Consider the following 21,093-nt stretch of genomic DNA (forward strand, 5'->3'; position numbering starts at 1 on the left):
ATTCTAGACCATTGGTTCTCCAACTTTCGTGTGCATCAGGATCAAAGGAGGACTGATGGAAACAGTTACTGCCCCCACCCCCCGACTTTGATTAAGTAGGTCTGGGCTGAGGCTTATGAACTTGCATTTATCACCGTGCCTCAGGTGATCCTGATCTTTCTCTTCCAAGCATTACACTTGGAAAACTAATGCCTAAAAAAGTATCTGATCATGAATTGATCAACTGGGAGTAGCTTGATCAGAAGAGGCTTTGTTTTGCCCCAGAACCAGCAAGTAATTTCATAGTGTAGTAGCTCTTAAGATTAGTAGAAAAAAACAGGAGAAGAATGAATTATCCTGACTTAAAGGTAAATGTCCTACTCAAAGAACTCTGGTAACTAACACTGTTAGCCAACCTCTGTGGATCTCTCTCCCCAGGGGGGAAGCTATGAAAGTATGCCTGGTTAAATAAGATTAAGACCATTCATCTTCATGGAGCAACTTCCAGGTCACTTTGAGGTGTAAAGTTGTTTCTAGCTTGGGGTGATTAGTAAAAAAGCTTCTTCCTGTATACAACAACCTTGTGCAATCTCCTACTTGGAATCAAAATGGCTGTGTGACAATAGAACATGGTGAACATGATGGTGTTACTGGCACTAGGTTATAAAAGACAGCACAGCTTCTGCCTTGGATCATTTGCTCTGGAGAAGCTAGCTGTTATGCCGCAATAAGGATGCTAAAGCAGCCCTGTGGAGAAGGACTGAGGCCCCCCAGCCGAGAGCCATGTGAATGAGCCTCCTTGGAAGCTGATCCTCCAGCCCTAGTCCACATGTAACCAAAACCTCGTGAAAGACTGCACCAGAGCCACCCAGCCGAGCCACTTCCAAATACCTGCTCCACCACAACTGTGAGAAATGATTAATGTTATGAGCCACCACAGTTTGGGGTTACTTTTTTTTTTTAAGGCACAATAGATAACTAAGCCAAACAGTCCTTAAACTTCTTTGTGAAGATGTCTTATCTTGGATATCAAGGAGTAGAACTGCACAAAGTGCATGGTTTGGCAGTTGCTTATGAAGTTAAAACATTTTCCAAAGATATTAGAAACACTTAACACTCATACTAGCTTTGTAAAGAGTTTTAGTTGCTCTAAATCCCATAAGGATAGGCATCTGTTTTGGGGAGGTCAACAGTCTACAGTTTGTGCTATAGTCTAGTGTTGGCTCCTCCTCCTTAGTTTATGCCTAGTCCAGCCTGTGGGGGCCCACAGCTGTCTCCTCTCCCCTCTGTCATCACTCTTTTTTATATAATTTTTATTGGTATAGTTTTACAATGTTGTACAGCAAAATGAATCTGTTATACATATGTCCACTTTTTTAGATTCTTTTCCCATATAAGCCATTACAGAGTATTGAGTAGAGTTCCCTGTGCTCTACAGTAGGCCCTTACTAGTTATCTATTTTATATATAGTAGTGTATATGTGTGTCAATCCTGATCTTCCAATTTATCTCTCTCCCACTGTTAACACCCCATAACCATAAGTTCCCTTTTTGTTTAAGATTTTTTTGATGGACCATTTTTAAAGTCTTTATTGAATTTGTTACAATATTGCTTCTGTTTTATATTTTGGTGTTTTGGCCGCGAGGCATGTGGGATCTTAGCTCCCCAACCAGGGATTGAACCCACAACCCCTATATTGAAGGTGAAGTCCTAATAACCACTGGAGTGCCAAGGAAGTCCCTTATTTTCTATATCTGTAACTCTACTTCTATTTTGTAGATAAGTTCATTTGTAGCCTTTTTTGGATTCCCCATAAGTGATATCATACAATATTTGTCTTTCTCTGTCTGACTTCATTTAGTATGATAATCTTTAGTTTCATCTGTGTTGCTGCAAATGGCATTATTTTGTCCTTTTTCGTGGCTGAGTAATGTTCCCTTGTATATATGTACCACATCTTTATCCATTCATCTGTTGATGGACATTTAGGTTGCTTCCAGGTCCTGGCTATTGTAAACAGTGCTGCAATGAACATTGGGGTGCATGTATCTTTTAGATTTATAGTTTTCTCCAGACATATGCCCAGGAGTGGAATTGCAGGATTATATGGTAGCTATATTTTTAGTTTTTTTAAGGAACCTCTATACTGTTCTCCATAGTGGCTCTACCAGTTTACATTCCCACCATCAGCATAGCAGGGTTCCCTTTTCTCCTCACCCTCTCCAGCATTTATTGTTTGTAGATTTTTTGATGAGGGCCATTCTGACCAGTGTGAGGTGATACCTCATTGTAGTTTTGATTTGCATTTCTCTAATAATTAGTGATGTTGAGCATCCTTTCATGTGCTTTTTAACCATCTGTATCATGGCTCTAGTTTCTGACACTGCAAGTTCGTAACTGCAAATTTTGTTAGGACTGTTTCCTCCTCCTCAGTGTTAGCAAGCTGGGGCGTGCTTGCTGCCCATGTCTAATCAGCCGACAAACAAGGGAACTTTAAGCCAATGAAATATACTAGAATTCACAAAAATTGTAAGACTGAGACAAAATTAACATCTTGAGAGTCAATGAGAATAAAGATCTGTTGATCACTAACCATGTAGGGACCTAAGAAGTATTAAGTTTCCTTCATTTTTCCAGGGAAACAATTTTATCTTAGGGCAAATCTAAGAAAACCCAAAGCAGCTGGCAGAAGACTGCAAACAGCATCTTGACATCAGCCCCATATACTGAAACATTATTTTATTGGATCTTCATGTTCAATGAAATAAACTCTTTCATACTAGGGATTGACAGTAGAGGACTCTATTTCAACAACCAACAAGAAACCTCAACAACCAACAAGAAACCTAACTTATGTGGTCTGGGAACAGGAGAAACAATAGGAAACCAGAAATTGAACCTGATATCACAGTAGCCATTCAGGTGGAATCCTGTGATTTTTAATAGAGAATATCAACCTCCTGCTACCCAGAATATTCAGACCAGGATATGGCATGACTGTTGGCCAGACATTTAATCTCTACAGACTCAACCTTCTCACTCCTGAAGTAAGGACTAAATTATTTCTTTCTGTCTTTAAGAATAATCTAAGAACCAAAAATTTAATCTCCTTCCGTCATTTTCCATTTGTCCTGCTTCCTAGCTCTCCCTTGGAAATGGTACTTCCCTGATTCCTTGCTCAGCATTATCATGCTGTGAGCTGGTGATGTGCTTTTGTGTCTTACACCACAGCATACTTCTGCTGTCTGAAAGCTAAAGCCTAGCTTTTAGTTAAAAGTCTGAGCAAGCCTCACTACAATAGCCATAGGCCAGAGGTAGCAGAAATTAGGTAGTTCTGCCACTTACCAACTTCTCACTTTTCCCAAGAAGTATTGCTTTGATATGAGACTGAGGACGTTGCCACAGAGAAATAAATCACCTTCCCAACACTCCCGAGTAGCCCAGTCAGGTGATGAGAAATGACCAAATCAAATGAAGGCTCTCATTTCAAGCAAAGTGGCTGGGAGTGGAGGGAGCAGAGAAGAAAGGGCTGACTACACAAAGATTTATGGTTGTAAGATAAAGAATAGGTTTCAGTGAAATCGGATAAAATTTGTTATACCAACAGAATTTTGTCTTATCTCAATATTGGAATAAAGAGTTGGATCGTAATAGCTACTTCAAGTTTACCAGGTGTTCTTATTATGTGCCTGGTCAGTTAATTGTCCCCTCATCGGCGTAGAAGCACTGCTGTCTCAAAAGGTTGAATTTGTTTTACATGTGTCAAAAATACCTACGAGGTCAGTTTTTAAATAAGGCATCTGCTTTCTTACCCCGAGAGGTACTCTTGTTGTCCTCTGTGGGGTAAATGTTAGGGACTGGGGGCCGGGGAGTGGGTGGAGATCAGGGAGAGGGGAAGAGTGCCAGCCTCGGGAGAGAGACCCACATGTCCACCAGACAGAGTGATTCCTCAGCATGGCAGAGGCACACCAGAGAAGCAGCCCTGAGACCGAGGGGGCGGTTGTTTGGAGGTCAGGTTCCTGTTGCCAGTGGCCTTCATGGCTGGTCGTGCTACCCAGATCTCATCAAAGTCAGACTTCCATCCTAAAAATTCCCTCGTCCTTGTCCAGGACAAAGAGCCTGGCACAGACCAGGAGCTCAGGGAACATTTGCTGAGTGAATCACACCAAACTATGACATAATTTAACCAGATGTAAAGGAGCCTAGGAAATTCCCAGAGAATGGATGGCCGGATTTTAACCAGAACCAACCACTCATCCCCTAGTATAGCAACTCCTGACCAGGCAGGGCTTTTAGGGCATGCACACTGTCTGCCTCTGTTAGCAACCCCTTGTGGTTCACAGGAATGACAAAAACTTCATGATAAATATGGACGGTCCCTTTGCGCAAACATACATCTTTATCTTTTGACAATTAGGAAAGCCACAGATTTCAAATTTCCCATTAAAACACCTACAACTTGTTTCTCCCCTTGAGGAAAAGTACTTAAGCAAGGAATAAAACTGCCACAAAGAAAAATCACAAATCCAGTAGCAACTATAGTGTGCTTTTCTCTTCAGAAGCCTAGCCTTTGGTTCTCATAGTTTAACATCCTTATTGACATATAACTCACATTCCGTACAATTGTCCATTTAATTTGTACAATTCAGTGGTGGTTTAGTATATTCAGAGTTGTGCAACCATCACTACACTGAACTTTAGAACATTTTCATCATCCTCAAAGAAACCCCATTAGAAGCCACTCCTGATTCCCACCACTCCCCAACCCCCAACATTCACGAATCTACTGTCTGTCTCTATAGATTTGTCTGATCTGGAGCAGCTCACATAAATGAAATCTTATAATATGTGGCCTTTTGTGACTGGCTTCTTTCATTGCATAATGTTTTCAAGGTTCATTTATGCCATATCATGTGTCTGTACTTCAGTCCTTTTTAGGACTGGATAATATTCCATTGTTACATTTTGTGTATCCATTTATCAGTTGATGGGCATTTGGGTTGTTTCCACCTTTGGCTATTAAGAATAATGCTGCCATGAATTTCGTACAAGTTCTTTTATGGACATATTTTTCTCTAGGTTATATACCTAGGAATAGAATTTCTGGGTCATCTGGTAACTCTGTGTTTAACATTTTGAGAAACTTAACTGTTTTCCAAAGTGGTTCCACCATTTTACATTCCCACCAACAATATATGAGGGTCCCAATTTCTCCACATCCTCACCAACATTTATTATCTCATACTGCAAAGTAATGTTTATAAATGATTCTTTTTTTAATGGAGTATAATTGATTTACAGTGTTGTGTTAGTTTATACATATATCCCCTCCCTCTTAAGCCTCCCTTCGCACCCTCCAACCCCGATCCCACCCCCTAGGTCACCACAGAGCACTGACCTGAGCTCTCTGTGCTATACAGCAGCTTCCCACTAGCTATCTATTTTACACATGGTAGTGTATATATGTCAATGCTACTCTCTCAATTCGTCCCACCCACCCCTTCCCCACCTGTGTCCACAAGTCCGTTCTCTACGTCTGCGTCTCTCTTCCTGCCCTGCAAATAGGTTCATCAGTACCATTTTTCTAGATTCCATATATGTGTTGATATACAATATTTGTTTTTCTCTTTCTGACTTCACTCTATGACAGACTCTAGGTTCATCCACATCACTACAAATGACCCGATTTCGTTCCTTTTTATGGCTGAGTAATATTCCATTGTATATATGTACCACATCTTCTTTATCCATTCATCTGTTGAGCAACCTAAATGTATATCGACAGATGAATGGATAAAGAAAATGTGATACATATATACAATGGAATATTACTCAGCCGTAAAAAGGAACGAAATTGGGTCATTTGTAGTGATGTGGATGAACCTGTAAATGATTTTTAAACATGAAAAAGCATAAAGACAATAAGAAGACCCATAATCCTACCAATAAAAATACTAATGTGTATGAGCAAATTAGAAAAAAATTCAAATCATATAGAAAAGCACAAATATAAAGAACTACCATTCCCCACTCCTAGTCACTCTTCCTGAAAGTAACTGTCCTCAAGAGTATGTCAGGCCAGAAGAAGCAAGCCTCATGTGTATATGGTATACCTGTTATTTGGTATCAATTTGGCATACAGTATATACCAGTATATGGTATCACTTATTTTTTTCTATGTGTATGTCATCTGTCTCTTGTCCAGAAGTCCAGTAGCCTCCAAAGAATAAGGATGCATCGGTATCAGGATGACCAGATACCCATCAGGAGTCCTGGAGGGCACCTTTTGCCTTTGTGTCTTCCCATGGGCTTAGCAAAGTATTCTGTATACAGGAAAAACCAGTTTTACAAGATGGCTTTTTATTTGACTGGACTGGAAGAAGACCCTAGTGTGTGTGTCGGCTTTTTTGCTGAGCTTCCCAAAGTAAAGCCCGAGCGGTGGGGAAGGCTGAGCCCAGGGTCAACGGTGCTTTTATGTACCTGCATCATACTCTGCACTAGGCCATTAGATCAAGCTCCACACTCTTGATAATGCTTTGCATGCTGTCTTCCTTGTCTCCTTCAAAGGAATTCTACCTGCAAGCATGCTGTTTCTGGCATTTGCTGTTGCCCAGGAAGCTACAGGGACAGGTGATGGGAGAGCATTCATAAATAAGTCCATTCATAATGACGGCCGGGGAAGAAGCCTTCTGTCAAAGTCACATTTAAATTCAATGAGTCAACCCTTTTTGCAATTAGCACACAGAAAAGCTTAATACAGTCTATTGGAGTGGCCTCCGTAAGATGACACAGAAACCCTTAGACACCTCCGGGATGACTCGATGCCCTTGGTTTGGGATCAGTCAACTTAATACTTTGTGTTTCCTGGGAATGAACTTTCCCTCATTTCACCCCACTGTCTACATTATAAGATTCCCTACACTGTTATTTTAGCCTTTTTTAACCCTCTGGTATCTCAAGAACCATCTTCTTTTGGATGAAACATGGAAACTTTAACCATTGAAATAGGGTAGCACGATGAAAGTACTTCCCCAGCTGAGGTCTGGTGAAAAAGTTTAGCAGAATGTATTAATGGAAAAGTATACAGAGCACAAAAGCAGTGGTATTTAAATATTATGATTGTAATAAATATTTATTTCATGTTAATGATGCACTGGGTAAAATTAAAAACAAAATGAGATGCAGAATTAATCATGAGTCTACCCTGTTGAACTTATCTAAATGAAAGGTTATTCTATGAAACAAATGGTGTTGAGAGGAAAAGATTAATTTGTGCATTTTAACCTTTGAAATAGGTGTTTAGGGAGCATAAAATAATAATTACCATTTTTTAGCATATATAACATGCCAGACGCTATGTAAGCAATTTCCATGGATTATTTTACTTAATGCACGCAATGCCAAATAAGTATATGTTTAATAAATGGTGATGACTGTGGTAATAATAGTGATAATGTTAATGTTGAGAATCTCTACCATTTTGTGTGCATTTTATGTGCACTGTGCTGAGCTCATTAAATATACCGTATTTAATTCTCATAACTCTCTTCTACATATTAATGTCATTTGTGGTATCACAGTTGTTAAATATATAGACACAGGGACAAAAATAGCAAAAATTACTGTTTATAGTATGCTACATCCTACAGAAGAGAAAAACTCTTACTTATCTACCCAAAGGTCTCTTTTGAATTTATCATGGGAGGTTGACAAAGACTGTTTTGGTTTCGCATGCATCTGGTGCTTCCCTTGGCCAGAATGAGGGACACACTCACTTGTGAAAGCAGAAGTAAAATTCTTTGCTCAACGATGTTTTCTTAAACACTCCTTCTATGCTGGGCACTGTGTGAGGGAGGTACTGAGGATCAGAACTCAGTCTAGAGAATAAAAACTTATTAAGGTAATTGTGATAGAAAGATAGAGACAAGAAAGGGTATTGTCTATGGCCACATACAGGGACCTGAGTGTGAAGTGAGGGCTTAGGAAGTTGGGAATTAGATTGATGAATGGTTGGGATGGGAAGGGCAGAGAGAGTTTCAGGGCTTGGAGAGAGAGAAAGGAGAACATTCCAAGCAGAAGAAGAAGCGTGAACAAAGCCAGAGAGATGACAAACAGCCTGATGTGTCCAGAAAATGCCAAAGAATATGGTAAAGCTATCAATCTGTAAACACTGTGAAAATTGTCTGGAATGGATAAACACATCAATAGAACAAGGCAGAGAGTTGAAACAAAATCATTTATATCAATGAATTTAATATCCAAAGAAGGCAGTATTTCTAATCATTGCAGAAATGATGAGGAATTTCACTTCCCACTCTATATACCATTGTAGGTCAGGAGTTCAGACAAGAGCATGGCAGAACGGCAGAGATGGCTTATTTCTGTTCCACAGCTGTCTGGAGTTTCCCCTGGAAGGCAGGAGGTAATGCTGTTCCCCATCTCTGTCTCTCTCTCTTTCATGGGCCATGACTACTCCTCACGGCTATGCTCTTCTGAGCCTGTCTGACCCATTTTCCTCTCTTTCCCACAGCCTACTTTCCTTGCTAACCCACACCAGGATTCCAGTTTCCTCATGGCTTATAATGGCCACCTGGACCCTGGGTCACCTTCCCGAATTTTATGCTCTGTTCCCATAGCCCATCCCCTTTCTATATCCCAGTTCCAGACTCCAGGGAGAAAGTATAATTGAAGCAGCTCTTCTTTGAAGTCAGGCTTCACAAATCATGGGTCACTAGCAGCCTATGATTGGTTGTCCCTGGGGCACGCAACCATGCCTGGTCCAATCAGCTGTTGCGTAAGTAAGCTCATGTGATACAAACCAAGGCCACTTAACTGTAGGTAGGCAGATTCCATTAGCATGGGTTAGCATGAGATCATGTAAGCCTGGGCTGTTGTGTAAGCCACCATCTACATGGAGAATTTAAATTAAAATTAATTGAAATAAAATTAAAAATCCAGTTCCTCATTTACAATAGCCACATTTCTGATGCACAAAGCCTGCCTCCCCACCACCATTAGGCTGGGCGTGCAGCCTAAGCTAAGAGAAATGATCTCAGTCTCCTGGACATGGATGGGTTTAGGGTCATCATTTGACTCCAGAAGGGTCACTCTTCCGTGACTGACATAGGTACACACAGAGAGGAGGTATTTTGCCTTCAGAGAGCAGAAGCACTGAGAATCTTCTTAGCCTAGACCTGCTAGAGGCCATCGCTACAGCCACGTGGAGAGAACCTGACAGAGAACTGCATCAAATCCCAGGCTAGGAGAGCAAGGGGGAGAGAGGGAGAGAGAGGAAGGGCGACAGGAGGAAGGAGGTGGAAGAAGAGGAGCAGGAGAGAAGGAAGAGGTGAGAAGGGCGAAGCTTTAAAGTGACTTTGTTTGTACTCCTGGATTCGCTTGTGCAGGAAGTGCCAGCCTTGTAAACAGTGAATAAACTTCCGTTTGCTGGAAGGAGTCTAAGTTAGTTTAGTTCACTTACAGCCAGAAGAATCTTCATTTTCTCCACATCCTGAAACCAAACACTGTAAGGACAGGGAAGAAAATTAGCTGATAATGTAATTTATCCTAAGTTGTAAGTTACTCATGGCTCAGTGTTTCATCTACTCACTAAAAAGGTCAATTTGAAAGGACGCTGAAGAGTTGATGCCCTCTTTCCATAGAACTCTGTATTACCTGCTTTGTTTTTTCCCTTTTCCTCATACTCACTCTCTTTTTTATTAACAGAGTTAATTTTTTAGAGCAGTTTTAGGTTTATAGAAGAATTGAGCAGAAAGTATAGAGAGTACCCCCCTACTCCCTTCCTCCCTCCCCGACCGTTCCCCCCGTTATTAACATCTTGCATTAGTGTGGTACATTTATTACAATTGGTGAGCTAATACTGATACATTACTAACCGAAGTCCATAGTTGACATTATGGTTCACTCTTTTTTTTTTTTTTAAATTTATTTATTTATTTATTCTTGGCTGTGTTGGGTCTTCGTTTCTGTGCGAAGGCTTTCTCTAGCTGCGGCAAGTGGGGGCCACTCTTCATCGCGGTGCGCGGGCCTCTCACTATCGCGGCCTCTCTTGTTGCGGAGCACAGGCTCCAGACGCGCAGGCCCAGCAGTTGTGGTTCACGGGCCCAGCCGCTCCGCGGCATGCGGGATCCTCCCAGACCAGGGCCCGAACCCGTGTCCCCCGCACCGGCAGGCAGACTCCCAACCACTGCGCCACCAGGGAAGCCCCTGGTTCACTCTTAATGATCTGGATTTTGACAAATGCATGATGCTGTGTATCCACCATTAGAGTATCACACAAAATAGTTTCCCTGCCCTAAAACTCCCCTGTGCTCCAATTAGTCATCCCTCTCTTCCCCCAGCCCCTGGTAACCACCGGTCTTTTTACTATCTCCGTAGTTTTGCCTTTTCCAGAATGTCATATGGTTGAAATCATGCAATATACAGAGTTTTCACATTGGCTTCTTTCACTTAGTAAGATGCCTTAAAGTTTCCCCTGTGTCTTCTCATGGCTTGACAGCTCTTTTTTTAATCACTGAATAATATTCCATTGTCTGGATGAACCACAGTTTGTCTATTCATTCACCTACTGAAGGACATCTTAGTTGCTTCCAGTTATGAATAAAGTCGCTATAGATTATAATGAGCACTTTCTGTTATGGCTGCCTGTCCTATTTCGAAAGCTGCTTTTCATTTCAAGAACCACTCAGATGTCACCTGCCTGATGAAGATTTCCCAACTCCCCAGGACAGTATAAATCATAGCATTCTCTCTACCTACCACATTTCTTAAGTGCTTCTATAATAGCTTCTATTATCACATTATTGAGTAGTTTCTTTGTCTCTCTATTCCTTACCAACTGAACTCTTTCAGGATGTCTTACTCTCTACTGAATTACTCAATCTTTCTTTGCCTCAGTTTCCTTGTCTGTAAAATAAAAATTGTGAGAATTAAATACATTACATAGATATAATATATATCATATATATTTTTAGAATATATATTTAGAATAGTACCTGGCACACAGTATACACTATATAAATTTTAGCTATTATTCTTTTTTATTATTAACACTCATAACTATATCCACAGCAATGAGCCACTTAGTAAATGCCACTTAGTAAATAATTTCGTCATCCCATTGGTTGATATATGACTGAACATGACTTATAATTTAAAATAATAATAACTGTGTCAGACTCAACATCTATTATTTGTTTGCTTTTTTTTTTCATACTATTGCTCAGCTATTTTACTGAGACTTGAGCCTCTAGGTTAAGCTGCTTCTGTGATGAGGGCATGATAGGGGAGGGCCAGCTGATGAGTCCTGGAAGAGTTGAGAGAATGGGAGGCATTTGCCTCTTTCAGGTCCACAAACTTTGTAGACCCAGAAACTTCATTTCTAGTTCTACTGACTCGATTCATCTTTCAGGAATTGACAAACTCAAATGCAACAAACTTAAAAGGCTCTGGTGAGTAAACTAGAATGGTAACTTTCATTTTTCATGAAATCTGTGGTTGCCAATGAAAAGAGGATGGTTGGAGAACCCCAACAAGTGTATTTATTTTCTCCCTGTAGGAAAACTCGATATCATTATCATACCTTGGTCTGTGAGTTTAAAGACATTTCTCCAAATTTATATACAACCTGTGCCATTTGTACAAGGGGTGTAGACAACATCAGCACTCCGTTTATGTCCTCCTCCCCTTTCAGCAAAGAGCAGTTAAAGTTGAGTTGTAGTCAGTGTGTTCTGGGCAACCTGGGAGACCAAGTCTCAAAGTGCAACATATCTGAGTTCAAAAAATCCAACTGCCCCTCTTCTTTTGTTTGTGAAATGGGGTTAGGGATACCTACTTTTTTTTTTTTAATTTTTTAATTTTGATTTTTTTAATTGAAGTATAGTTAAATTACAATGTCATGTTAGTTTTAGGTGTTCAGCACAGTGATTCAGTTATATATATATATATTTTCAGAGTCCTTTCCCTTGTAGGTTATTATATTGAGTACAGTTCCCTATGCTATAGGTCCTTGTTGGTTATATTTTATATATAGTTGTGTGTATATGTTAATCCCAACCTCCTAGTTTATCCCTCCCCCTGCTTTTCCCTTTGGTAACTTTAAATTTGTTTTCTATGTCTGTGTGTCTATTCTGTTTTGTAAATAAGTTCATTTGTATCTTTTTTTTTAAGTCCCCATATAAGCAATATCATACTTGTTTCTCTGTCTGACTTACTTCACTCAGTATGACAATCTCTGGGTCCATCCATGTTGCTGCAAATGGCATTAGTTCATTCTTTTTTATGGCTGAGTAATATTCCATTGTATATATGTACCACATATTCTTTATCCACTCCTCTGTCAATGAACATTTAGGTTGCTTCCATATCTTGGCTGTTGTAAATAGTGCTGCTATGAACATTGGGGTGCATGTATCTTTTCAAATTATAGTTTTCACTGGATATATGCCCAGGAGTGGGACTGCAGGATCATATGGTAGCTCTATTTTTAGTTTTGTAAGGGATACCTACTTCTAAGGGTTGTTGTGGAGTTAAAGGAGGAGCATCGAGCAGAGAGCCCACCGCAAGTTCCCTTTATTTTACTTGTCCACCTGATTCGCCAGGGCAGGAAGGTCCTGAGGATGCAAACACAGCTCTTGCTGCTAAGAACCCACTCCCCAGTCAACTGGATTTCCAAGTACACCTCTGCCTCATTCACAGCAGACTTGCCTTAAGGCTTAGACATAACCAATTCTCAAGAGTTGAGTCAAAGATGAAAATTTTAAAAAAAAATTCCTTTGAGCCATAATAGTACTTGAAATTTAATTACTTTATAAATGAGCTTTGATCCTTCAGTTGTGACAGTCTCTCCACCCTCCCTCCCACCCACAGTTCAGTAGAGGATGCCTAATTATCTGATCTTGCTAAGTCATTAAATATGCATTTGCTAAAGTCATTTCCCTTCTCCCCCGACCCTCCCTAGAGATTTTATCCTAATTACTGATCTGCTTTCCTTCATTAGAGTATGATTCATTTGCAAATCTTTTGTTTTGCTAATGTGTCTATGTAGCTGGGGGACCCTGGGAATTCTGTGCCTGCACACCGGTTGTGTTCTTCTTCCTCTTTCCCTCCAAAGGAGAGAATTGCAAATGCCTGCCGCCTCTTCCCAGCCTTCATGGGTTGGGCCCAATGTCAACCAGTCTTATCAGAAATTTGAGGTCTGCGTGCAATGCAGTAATGTTGGCTATACCTGAAAAGCCCGTGAGTTCATGGGAGATGCAGGGAAGCACCAGGGTTTGCCAATCTTTGGCTCAGAGCATGCTCTGTTCCTTCTTAGGAAGCGCCTGGGTGCACTCGAGGCTTACCCCCTCAACTACTCTCCACCGTCATGCTGGTTCTCAGGGATCGGCAGGCCCCCATGAGAATGGATGTTTGGAGAGAGCGCCCTTGAGCAAGCAAGTAGTAGGAGGGGTTGCAACTATAGTTGGTCTAAATGAGCAATTTTTGAACTGGATACGCCATTGGTGTCATGGCCTGGGTTCTCCTGAAAGCAAAGACTGAGACAACATCTTCTGGGCACGTAGTTTGCTTGTTGGCAGGGCATATAAATCAGGAAGAGGAGCAAGGGACCAAGAGTAGAGAAACAGGGAAGGAGCAAGAGGCGATGCAGGAGGGTGTTGCCATGGTAGTGACTTTTCCGACAGACAGGGGCTCCATCCCCTGGTGTTTTCTGGGGAGCTTTCTGACATGTGACTCCGAGCTGTCCTCCCAGGGGGATGTAGGCGACAGCATTTATTCATTGGCTCTGATCCCCTATCAGTCAAGGGGGGGTGCCTCATAGGGCGAAACTCCTCGAGTTGCACTTTTGGGCAGCAGGTGCATGAGTAACCTCATAGGTGATGGGAAACCTCGGGCATGTCGCGCTGCAGCACCAGAGAAGCCCAGGCAGGAGGCAAGGGGTGCACAGCGCTTTCGGGGGCAGCGGTCCAGAGCCAGCCAAACGGCTGCGTGGAAGGACAAGGATCGGAATGGTGCACTAGAGGTAAAATTGGTCTTCATACCATCAGTTGCTTTTAATTTTCTCCTTCCAATCTCATTTCACAAATGGCACAGCCCATTCTCAAGTCTTATATGTGATGCTGCTCATTTCCAACTGAAGGTTAGAAGGCAAATTAAAAGTGATTCCCAGCACTGTTTAATGACACTCTGGGTGCTGTCAATTATTTCAAAGCACACTGTAAAACTCTCCAGAATAATTTGAATCTGTGTATTAAAATACCATAGAACATATTTCAGAGGAATACTGAGGCGGGGAGGGATGCATATCGTTAAGTCAAGCAGTGATGAGATGGCCCTGCTCATAAAGTGTTAAGAGAGCTGAAAGCACGACACCCATCTTGACACTGAACCATGCAGCTGGGTGACTTCAAGTCCTCAACAGTGGAGGCGGCAGAGGGAATAAATGCCATCTTACAGTACAGGATGTATTTGGGGAAATAACTTCCTTTGATAATAGAGGAAACCATTGTCTGACCTGGAAGTGGCTCGAATGTGATGCAAATGGAGCATTTTTATATCTTTCCAGTGTAACAAAAGTAATTTAGAGTCTAAATTTAAATGTGCAAAGTCCTGGAGGGCAGGGAGTTGATTTACATACATATCACATTGTGACTAATCGTGTATTTGAAGGGCAGGGGGCATTATGTTAAGACAGACAAGGATGTAAAGGCCAGGGGGTCTTCAGAAATCAATTACTTGACTCTGGTTCAAAATCACACCCATGGTAACTGACAGGAGGAGATTTCTATTCAGATCTGTAGAGAAACCATGACCTTCACCATCTAAGTTAAGGAAAGAACACTGTGCAGTGACCTGAGAAACAAACACCAGTCCCCTAGCCCGTAGAAAGGTGAGCTATTTGCTGTATAAACCATAGACACATGGCTGTAGTTTTCAACTGTGATTTCTCCTTCTGAGGTTGTTTTCAGGAAGAAAGCATGACATTAGGACAACATGGCAGGATATTTGCCTGAAGAGTGGGTCTAAAGCCTTAAAAAAAAAAAAATTCAAGTGTGTTATAATTTCTGGAGAACAGGCCTTATGGTATTTGTCTATGCTATTTCTTATCCAAAACAATGGGAATTTGGGGAAAGTCGATATCCCAGATACGACTCTGGAGTATCAGTAGAGGCATGAGAAAGAAAGGCAGAAGGGGTATCACTGAGAGGATCTTCCAGTGAAGAAGGCGGGTGTAGGTTAAAGACAATGTCGGAGCCAGGACAGAAGCTAGAAAGGACCGCTTGTGAGACCAGTCATTTTTAGACTGTGTGGGAAGCAAAGGCAGAAGACAACATATTGCAAGAGGGACAGACAAGGTCAAGGCATTAAGAAACAAAGGCAGTTTATGAAGTTGATTTTAGAGGCTGCAAGCAATATATTGAGAAGGTTATGCTAAAGGCACGTTGGTATGAGTGAGGGATTTATCTGCAAGCTACGGGTATATTTGGCTGCAACTCAATAAAAATGATTAAGCATAAGAAAAGAAAGCCATGATTTGACTCTTCTGCTCCAATAATGTCTGAAAAGTTTAACCTTTGTAGTTCTGGAATTGAAGACACAGCAAAAGTTCAGGCTGAGCTTGACAATAACACAAAGAGATTGGGGAAAGAGAGAGAGGGAGAGAGAGAGAGAGCAATGCTTTGGAAGGCATCCACATGAAAGCAGCCTGCCAACATGTTTATAAATGTGATCAACTTCCTTCTCTAAATTCTCATCAAGGGGATTAAAAATTTTTTCTGTATATAAAATGCTTTATAATTGACTTGGGAAAATTAGGCAGAAGGCAAATGCAAATCTGTTAAAAGACAAATTCCAGTTAAAGAACACAAGAGAAACTCTTAGAGGTGATAAGCTTCCAGTAAGCAAATAAAATGATAAATGAACAGAAAAGACCATAAACTTTCTCTTAAATGCCAAAGGAAAGTGTCATCTTGAGGCTTACCCAATTTATTACAATCCCATTGTGAAGATTGCTATAATGCAATCAGAAATCCTTGCCACAATTAAATTCTACAATGTTTTAAACTACTGAAATAACTAAAAACACTAAGGGGAATTCAATGCCTTTGTTTTACCACATCCTTGAAGCATGGATACAGAGTATTAACAAATGTGGTAAAGACTAATATTTACCAGGCATTGTTCAGACACATAGGAATGTTGGGTGCTTTATCTCATTTAATTCTCCTGACAATGCAATGAGGTATGATACTGTTATCTTCATTCTACAAAGGAAAAAACTGAGATTTAAAAGGGTTAGAAAATGTGCCATACTTGGTTTTTTTCACCCCTGTATTCATAGTATCTCCTAGCCTAGTGGCTGGCAAAGAAAGGCCTTTAGTAACTATCTACTGAATTAATGATGAGTAAATGAATGAAAAAATGAAGTGGTGGGCTTCCCTGATGGCGCAGTGGTTGAGAATCTGCCTGCTAATGCAGGGGACACGGGTTCGAGCCCTGGTCTGGGAGGATCCCACATGCCGCGGAGCAACTGGGCCCGTGAGCCACAACTACTGAGCCTGCGCGTCTGGAGCCTGTGCTCCGCAACAAGAGAGGCCGCGACAGTGAGAGGCCCGCACGCCGCGATGAAGAGTGACCCCTGCTTGCCGCAACTAGAGAAAGCCCTAGCACAGAAACGAAGACCCAACATAGCAATCAATCAATCAACAATAAATAAATTAAAAAAAAAAAAAAATGAAGTGGTGATACCTAGACTCACATCCTGGACTGCCTAATGCCAAATCTTTAAGGGCTCTGCTCTGTCACTTATTACTGATAGGACTGTGAAATGCAGTTTGAAATGAGAGTTTTATAATATTAACAACCTTCTGCAGCCACCAAGACAAGTCACATCCTTTCTTAGGTACTTTGATGGCTAATCTGATGGGATATCTACCAAAACAATCTAAATACCTGTGGAGAGTGTAGACAAAAGTTGTAATTTAGTCCTTCCCTCATTTTCCAAACCAAAAATTTATCCCTAAATTCAAGATAGGCTAAAAAAAAAGATTTCAAAAAAAATACGTCAACAAAGAAGTGAAGTAGCTGCAAAAAAAAAAAAAGGCTAATCCTTACAAATAAACTCCGAAGTATTCAACAATCAGGTACAGATCCCAGTGTTTTTTTAAAAGCCAAGAAAGAGAGAGAGAAAGGAAAGGAAGAAAGAAGGAAAGGAAGAAAGAAATGCTTACAGGAGACAAAAGTGGCGCCCCTTCAGAGAAGTTTCAAAATATGAACTGAGAAAGAATAAAATCAAAATTGTGCAACATAGGTGATCTGTGCCATATTCACAGCAAGGAGAAACCCTGTCCCACATTCGTTTATGAATCTCCTTCAATTAAGTAGTCAAGTTGTCTCAACTTGGTGCGACATGATTGTACAATAATTATATTAGGAGCAGAACACACTGTGCTGGTGCAAACTAGCGGCGGCATCAAACACGCCTTACAAGAGTGCTTTACCGCTGCTCCTCACTTGTTTCCTCTGTTAATAATCCCCTGGAGACCTCCAGCCCAAAACTCGGTGCTCGTATAGAAACTGCATCTTTAGCTTGGTTCAATTGCCTTTTCCTGCCTCTGATTACGCCTTCCCTTCTCCGGTGGTGTTAATTAGGTTGCAAAGTTGCACTGCCACGGCTGAAACTATTTCCACGTGATGAAGAGTTCCACCAGAATCTTGACTCAGTATGAAAAGTTGTCTTTTGGATTTGGATTGCCCCAAATCCAAAGCCTCAGTGAGATTAAACCTAGGCCGATTAATTTGAGTGCTAATGCAAGAAAGTCAAAAGACCAAAGTCAATCAGAAAGTATTTTTGTAAAGGTGGAGCCTAAAATTCCACTCACAGCACCAAATCAAGTGCCCAAAGTCATGTGTTCATTCATGTAACAAACATTTACTGAACAACTCTAATTTACGGAAAATTATTCTAGGCGCTGCTGAATGAGAGCAGAATAAGGCAGCGACGCTGCCCTTCAAGAGTTCACCATCTAATAAAACAAACAAAAGAGATTTGCTTTTTAAAAAATGTTTCAGTAAAACGATATTTAAAAATCCATACAAAGTACAGTGAGGAGGGACTTTGTTTCTTGTAGTCTGGCTATCCTGATCATCTTCCCCACTGGAAAACAGATAAAAATACTAAGTGAGATATAAAAACCAACTTTGGTTTAAATAAACATTTTTATTAAAGTACAACATGCATAGAGGAAAACGTGCCAGTAACTACGGAGTTGAATTAGCACAAAGAAACATAGCAACCACCCAGATCTCCAAATGTAACCCTAGGTGCATTTCAAAAGCCAGCTTATGCCCTTTCTCAGCCACAAACCCCCTCCTCTTCCCTCAAGTTGACTTTAAAGCCATAGTTTACTTTTGCCAGTTTGTTATCACGCCATGTTTATTGGTTTGGGATCTGACTTCTTTCACTCAACTGTGAGATTCATCCATATTGTTGCACGTGTAATAGTTCATTCATTTTCATTGGTGTATGGTATTTCATCGCATAAATATGACACATCCGTATAGAATTTATTTGTTTACTGAATTGTTGAAGGACACTTTCCTACTGTATGGTCAAGCCACTCAGGGTAGCTATTCTCTTGCCCTCTGTACATCGCCTGCCTGACCAGGGCCCGCTTCACCGACACCTACTCACATGACTGACCTTCCTAATTAGTAAATGCCTACATACTTGCCCCAGCTGGTGATTGTTCTTATCAAAGGGGCGGAGGGGCAGTGAATGGCGTGCTACTCTGTTAGTTTCCCTGGTAACTGACGAGCCAACCTGACATCAATTCCCCCTGTAACTAGGAATCTCCCCTTCCCTCCGCGAGTGAAGATTGCTGCCGCGTCCTGCCTACCGTCTGCCACGCAGTGAGGTGTTCCTCCAGGACCGTGCTTCAGACGGGTAAGTTTCCCCCAACCATTAAACCACTGATGTCTCTGTCGCTGACTCGGGGCTCGCTCTTTGGTCTTGAAGTTGGGCAGGCACCGGCCTTGTGGGCCTGCGGGGTGCAGCCCAACAATTGGTGGAGCAGCCAGGAGACTGAGGAAATTCCCGTGAGCGCCGCCAAGATGTCGGGAAATAAGGATGCGGAATGAAAAGTTGCAGGGGTGATTCCGGGGTGTCTGTCCACCAACATCTGGGGCGCCAAAGTTGCAGGCGTAATCCCAGCGTGGCCGTCCACTAAGGTGGAGCTTGAAAGTTCCAGGGCTGATCCCCAGAGGTGCAGGGGTAATCCTGGGGTAGCTGTCCACTAGTATGGGGGGCCCTGTGGTGGCTGTCCTCGATAAGGGGGGGCTGCCAAGAGATTAAAGAACACTGGTCCCCTGATGGCTCTGCTGTTGTGTCAAAGTGAGCCTTTTGTCATTGGTGAGCCTAGCTTTCTAGAAGGAATTGGTATTTCTATCCTTGTGCCTTTGAGACATAAATGATCGACCTGGGCTCTCAGAAACTTTAATCAAGTGTGATCTCTAAGAGTGAAGGGAAAAAAAGAGCTTTTAGGTAAACTCTATAGGAATGATTATATTTGGGGGAATGTCTATCAAAAATAATCTCTCCAGATTTTGGTATCTTGAAATGAAACTAAGTGAAATGAAGAGAATTCATTGACTATCTGGGTCGTTTCAAATAGGATAAAATATTGGAACGTTAATTGCTGTGCGGGTCTTAGTTTACCTACCTTACCTTTTTAGGAGAGGAAGACTAAAGCGTAAGTTTTCCTATCAGGAAATGCTGGTATGACAAACAGTCCACACTTATTTGCTTCTTGGTTTTTACCAGAGATTAAGGTTTTTAAGGGTTACGATTATTATCAGTCATAATTCTAGTTATTGTAACCAAGTTTCTTCATTGATTACATTGTAATCAGGTATTTAACTCTGATGCTTTTGCAAAAGTGCTTCATCTTCAAGAGGATTGATAGGAAGGACCTTTCACAAGTACAGGTCTCTGATAAATTTCAGATTATACCTCTGAACTGGGTAAAAAATTTAAAAATCCTAATGGAAAATCTGATGGTTTCATAAAATGTTAACAGAAGGATTGGTTAATGAGTGAACTGGTGAATATGGTTATAATTTTTATGGTTTTAGTCTGAAATGTTACTGGTTTTGATCTGTGTTTTCCTGTATAAGAAAGCCCCTCCCCTCAAGTTAGTTATGACTTAACAACAATTTGGTAAACTACACCTGTGGGTAGAATTGAAACATTTTTCTTCGCTCTCTGCCTGGTCGCTCCAGAAATTGGAGACTCTTGAGTTCTGAGTAGCCTTAGCAGGTGAAGGGGAAAGACTGTCTCCTGACACGTGCAGGAATCTCAATATTTTGGGGACCTCTAGAAGAGAAAAATCCACCAAGGTGGGGCATGATGGCAGGCCTTTGGCATGGCTTTCCTGGCCTTGAGAGGCCTTTTGGGAATTCAGTCTGAGATTCCTGAGGAGTTCCTCCACAGCCAGTTTGGAGGAGCCTATGTGGTCAATTGATCAGACTTGTTTTACAAACAAATTAGCCTTAATTTGGCTGTGTTTGGTGGAGAAGAGCGTAATTTTAGAAAAATATTATGTTTCAGTGGATATTAAATTCTAGTTCTGCTAATTGAGGTCTGTATTTATGGAAGTTACCGCATTGGCCATACTTCTGCCCTGATGATCAGGAGGGAAAAAAATTATCTAGTATAGTTGTCACAGAGTGTGACTACTCATGATCTGTGACACAGCTTGCTTTTAGTCTACTGCTAAAAGCACACGTACAATGCTTGTGTGACCATTGGCTACAAGTGATAACATGTGCGGCCTGTAAAGTGTTTCCCCATTTACATACCTCTGAGCCTGCTCACCATATCTGATTGGTTTTCCCCCACTGTGGATAACTATGTGAATATAAAGGAGGCCTAGCACCAAGGGACATGATCTACACCCAGGGCAGGCAACTGAACTACCCCAGCTTCTAGGGACAAATATTTTGATCATCAGTGCTTTCTATAAATGTTTGGAATCAAAAGGGGAAATGATGGGAAAATCTGCACATGTTGAGGTATGGGGAACTCAGAAGGCTTATACATT

This window comes from Balaenoptera physalus (assembly GCF_965194825.1).
Source record: "Balaenoptera physalus genome assembly, chromosome: 14".
Classification (NCBI taxonomy): domain Eukaryota; kingdom Metazoa; phylum Chordata; class Mammalia; order Artiodactyla; family Balaenopteridae; genus Balaenoptera; species Balaenoptera physalus.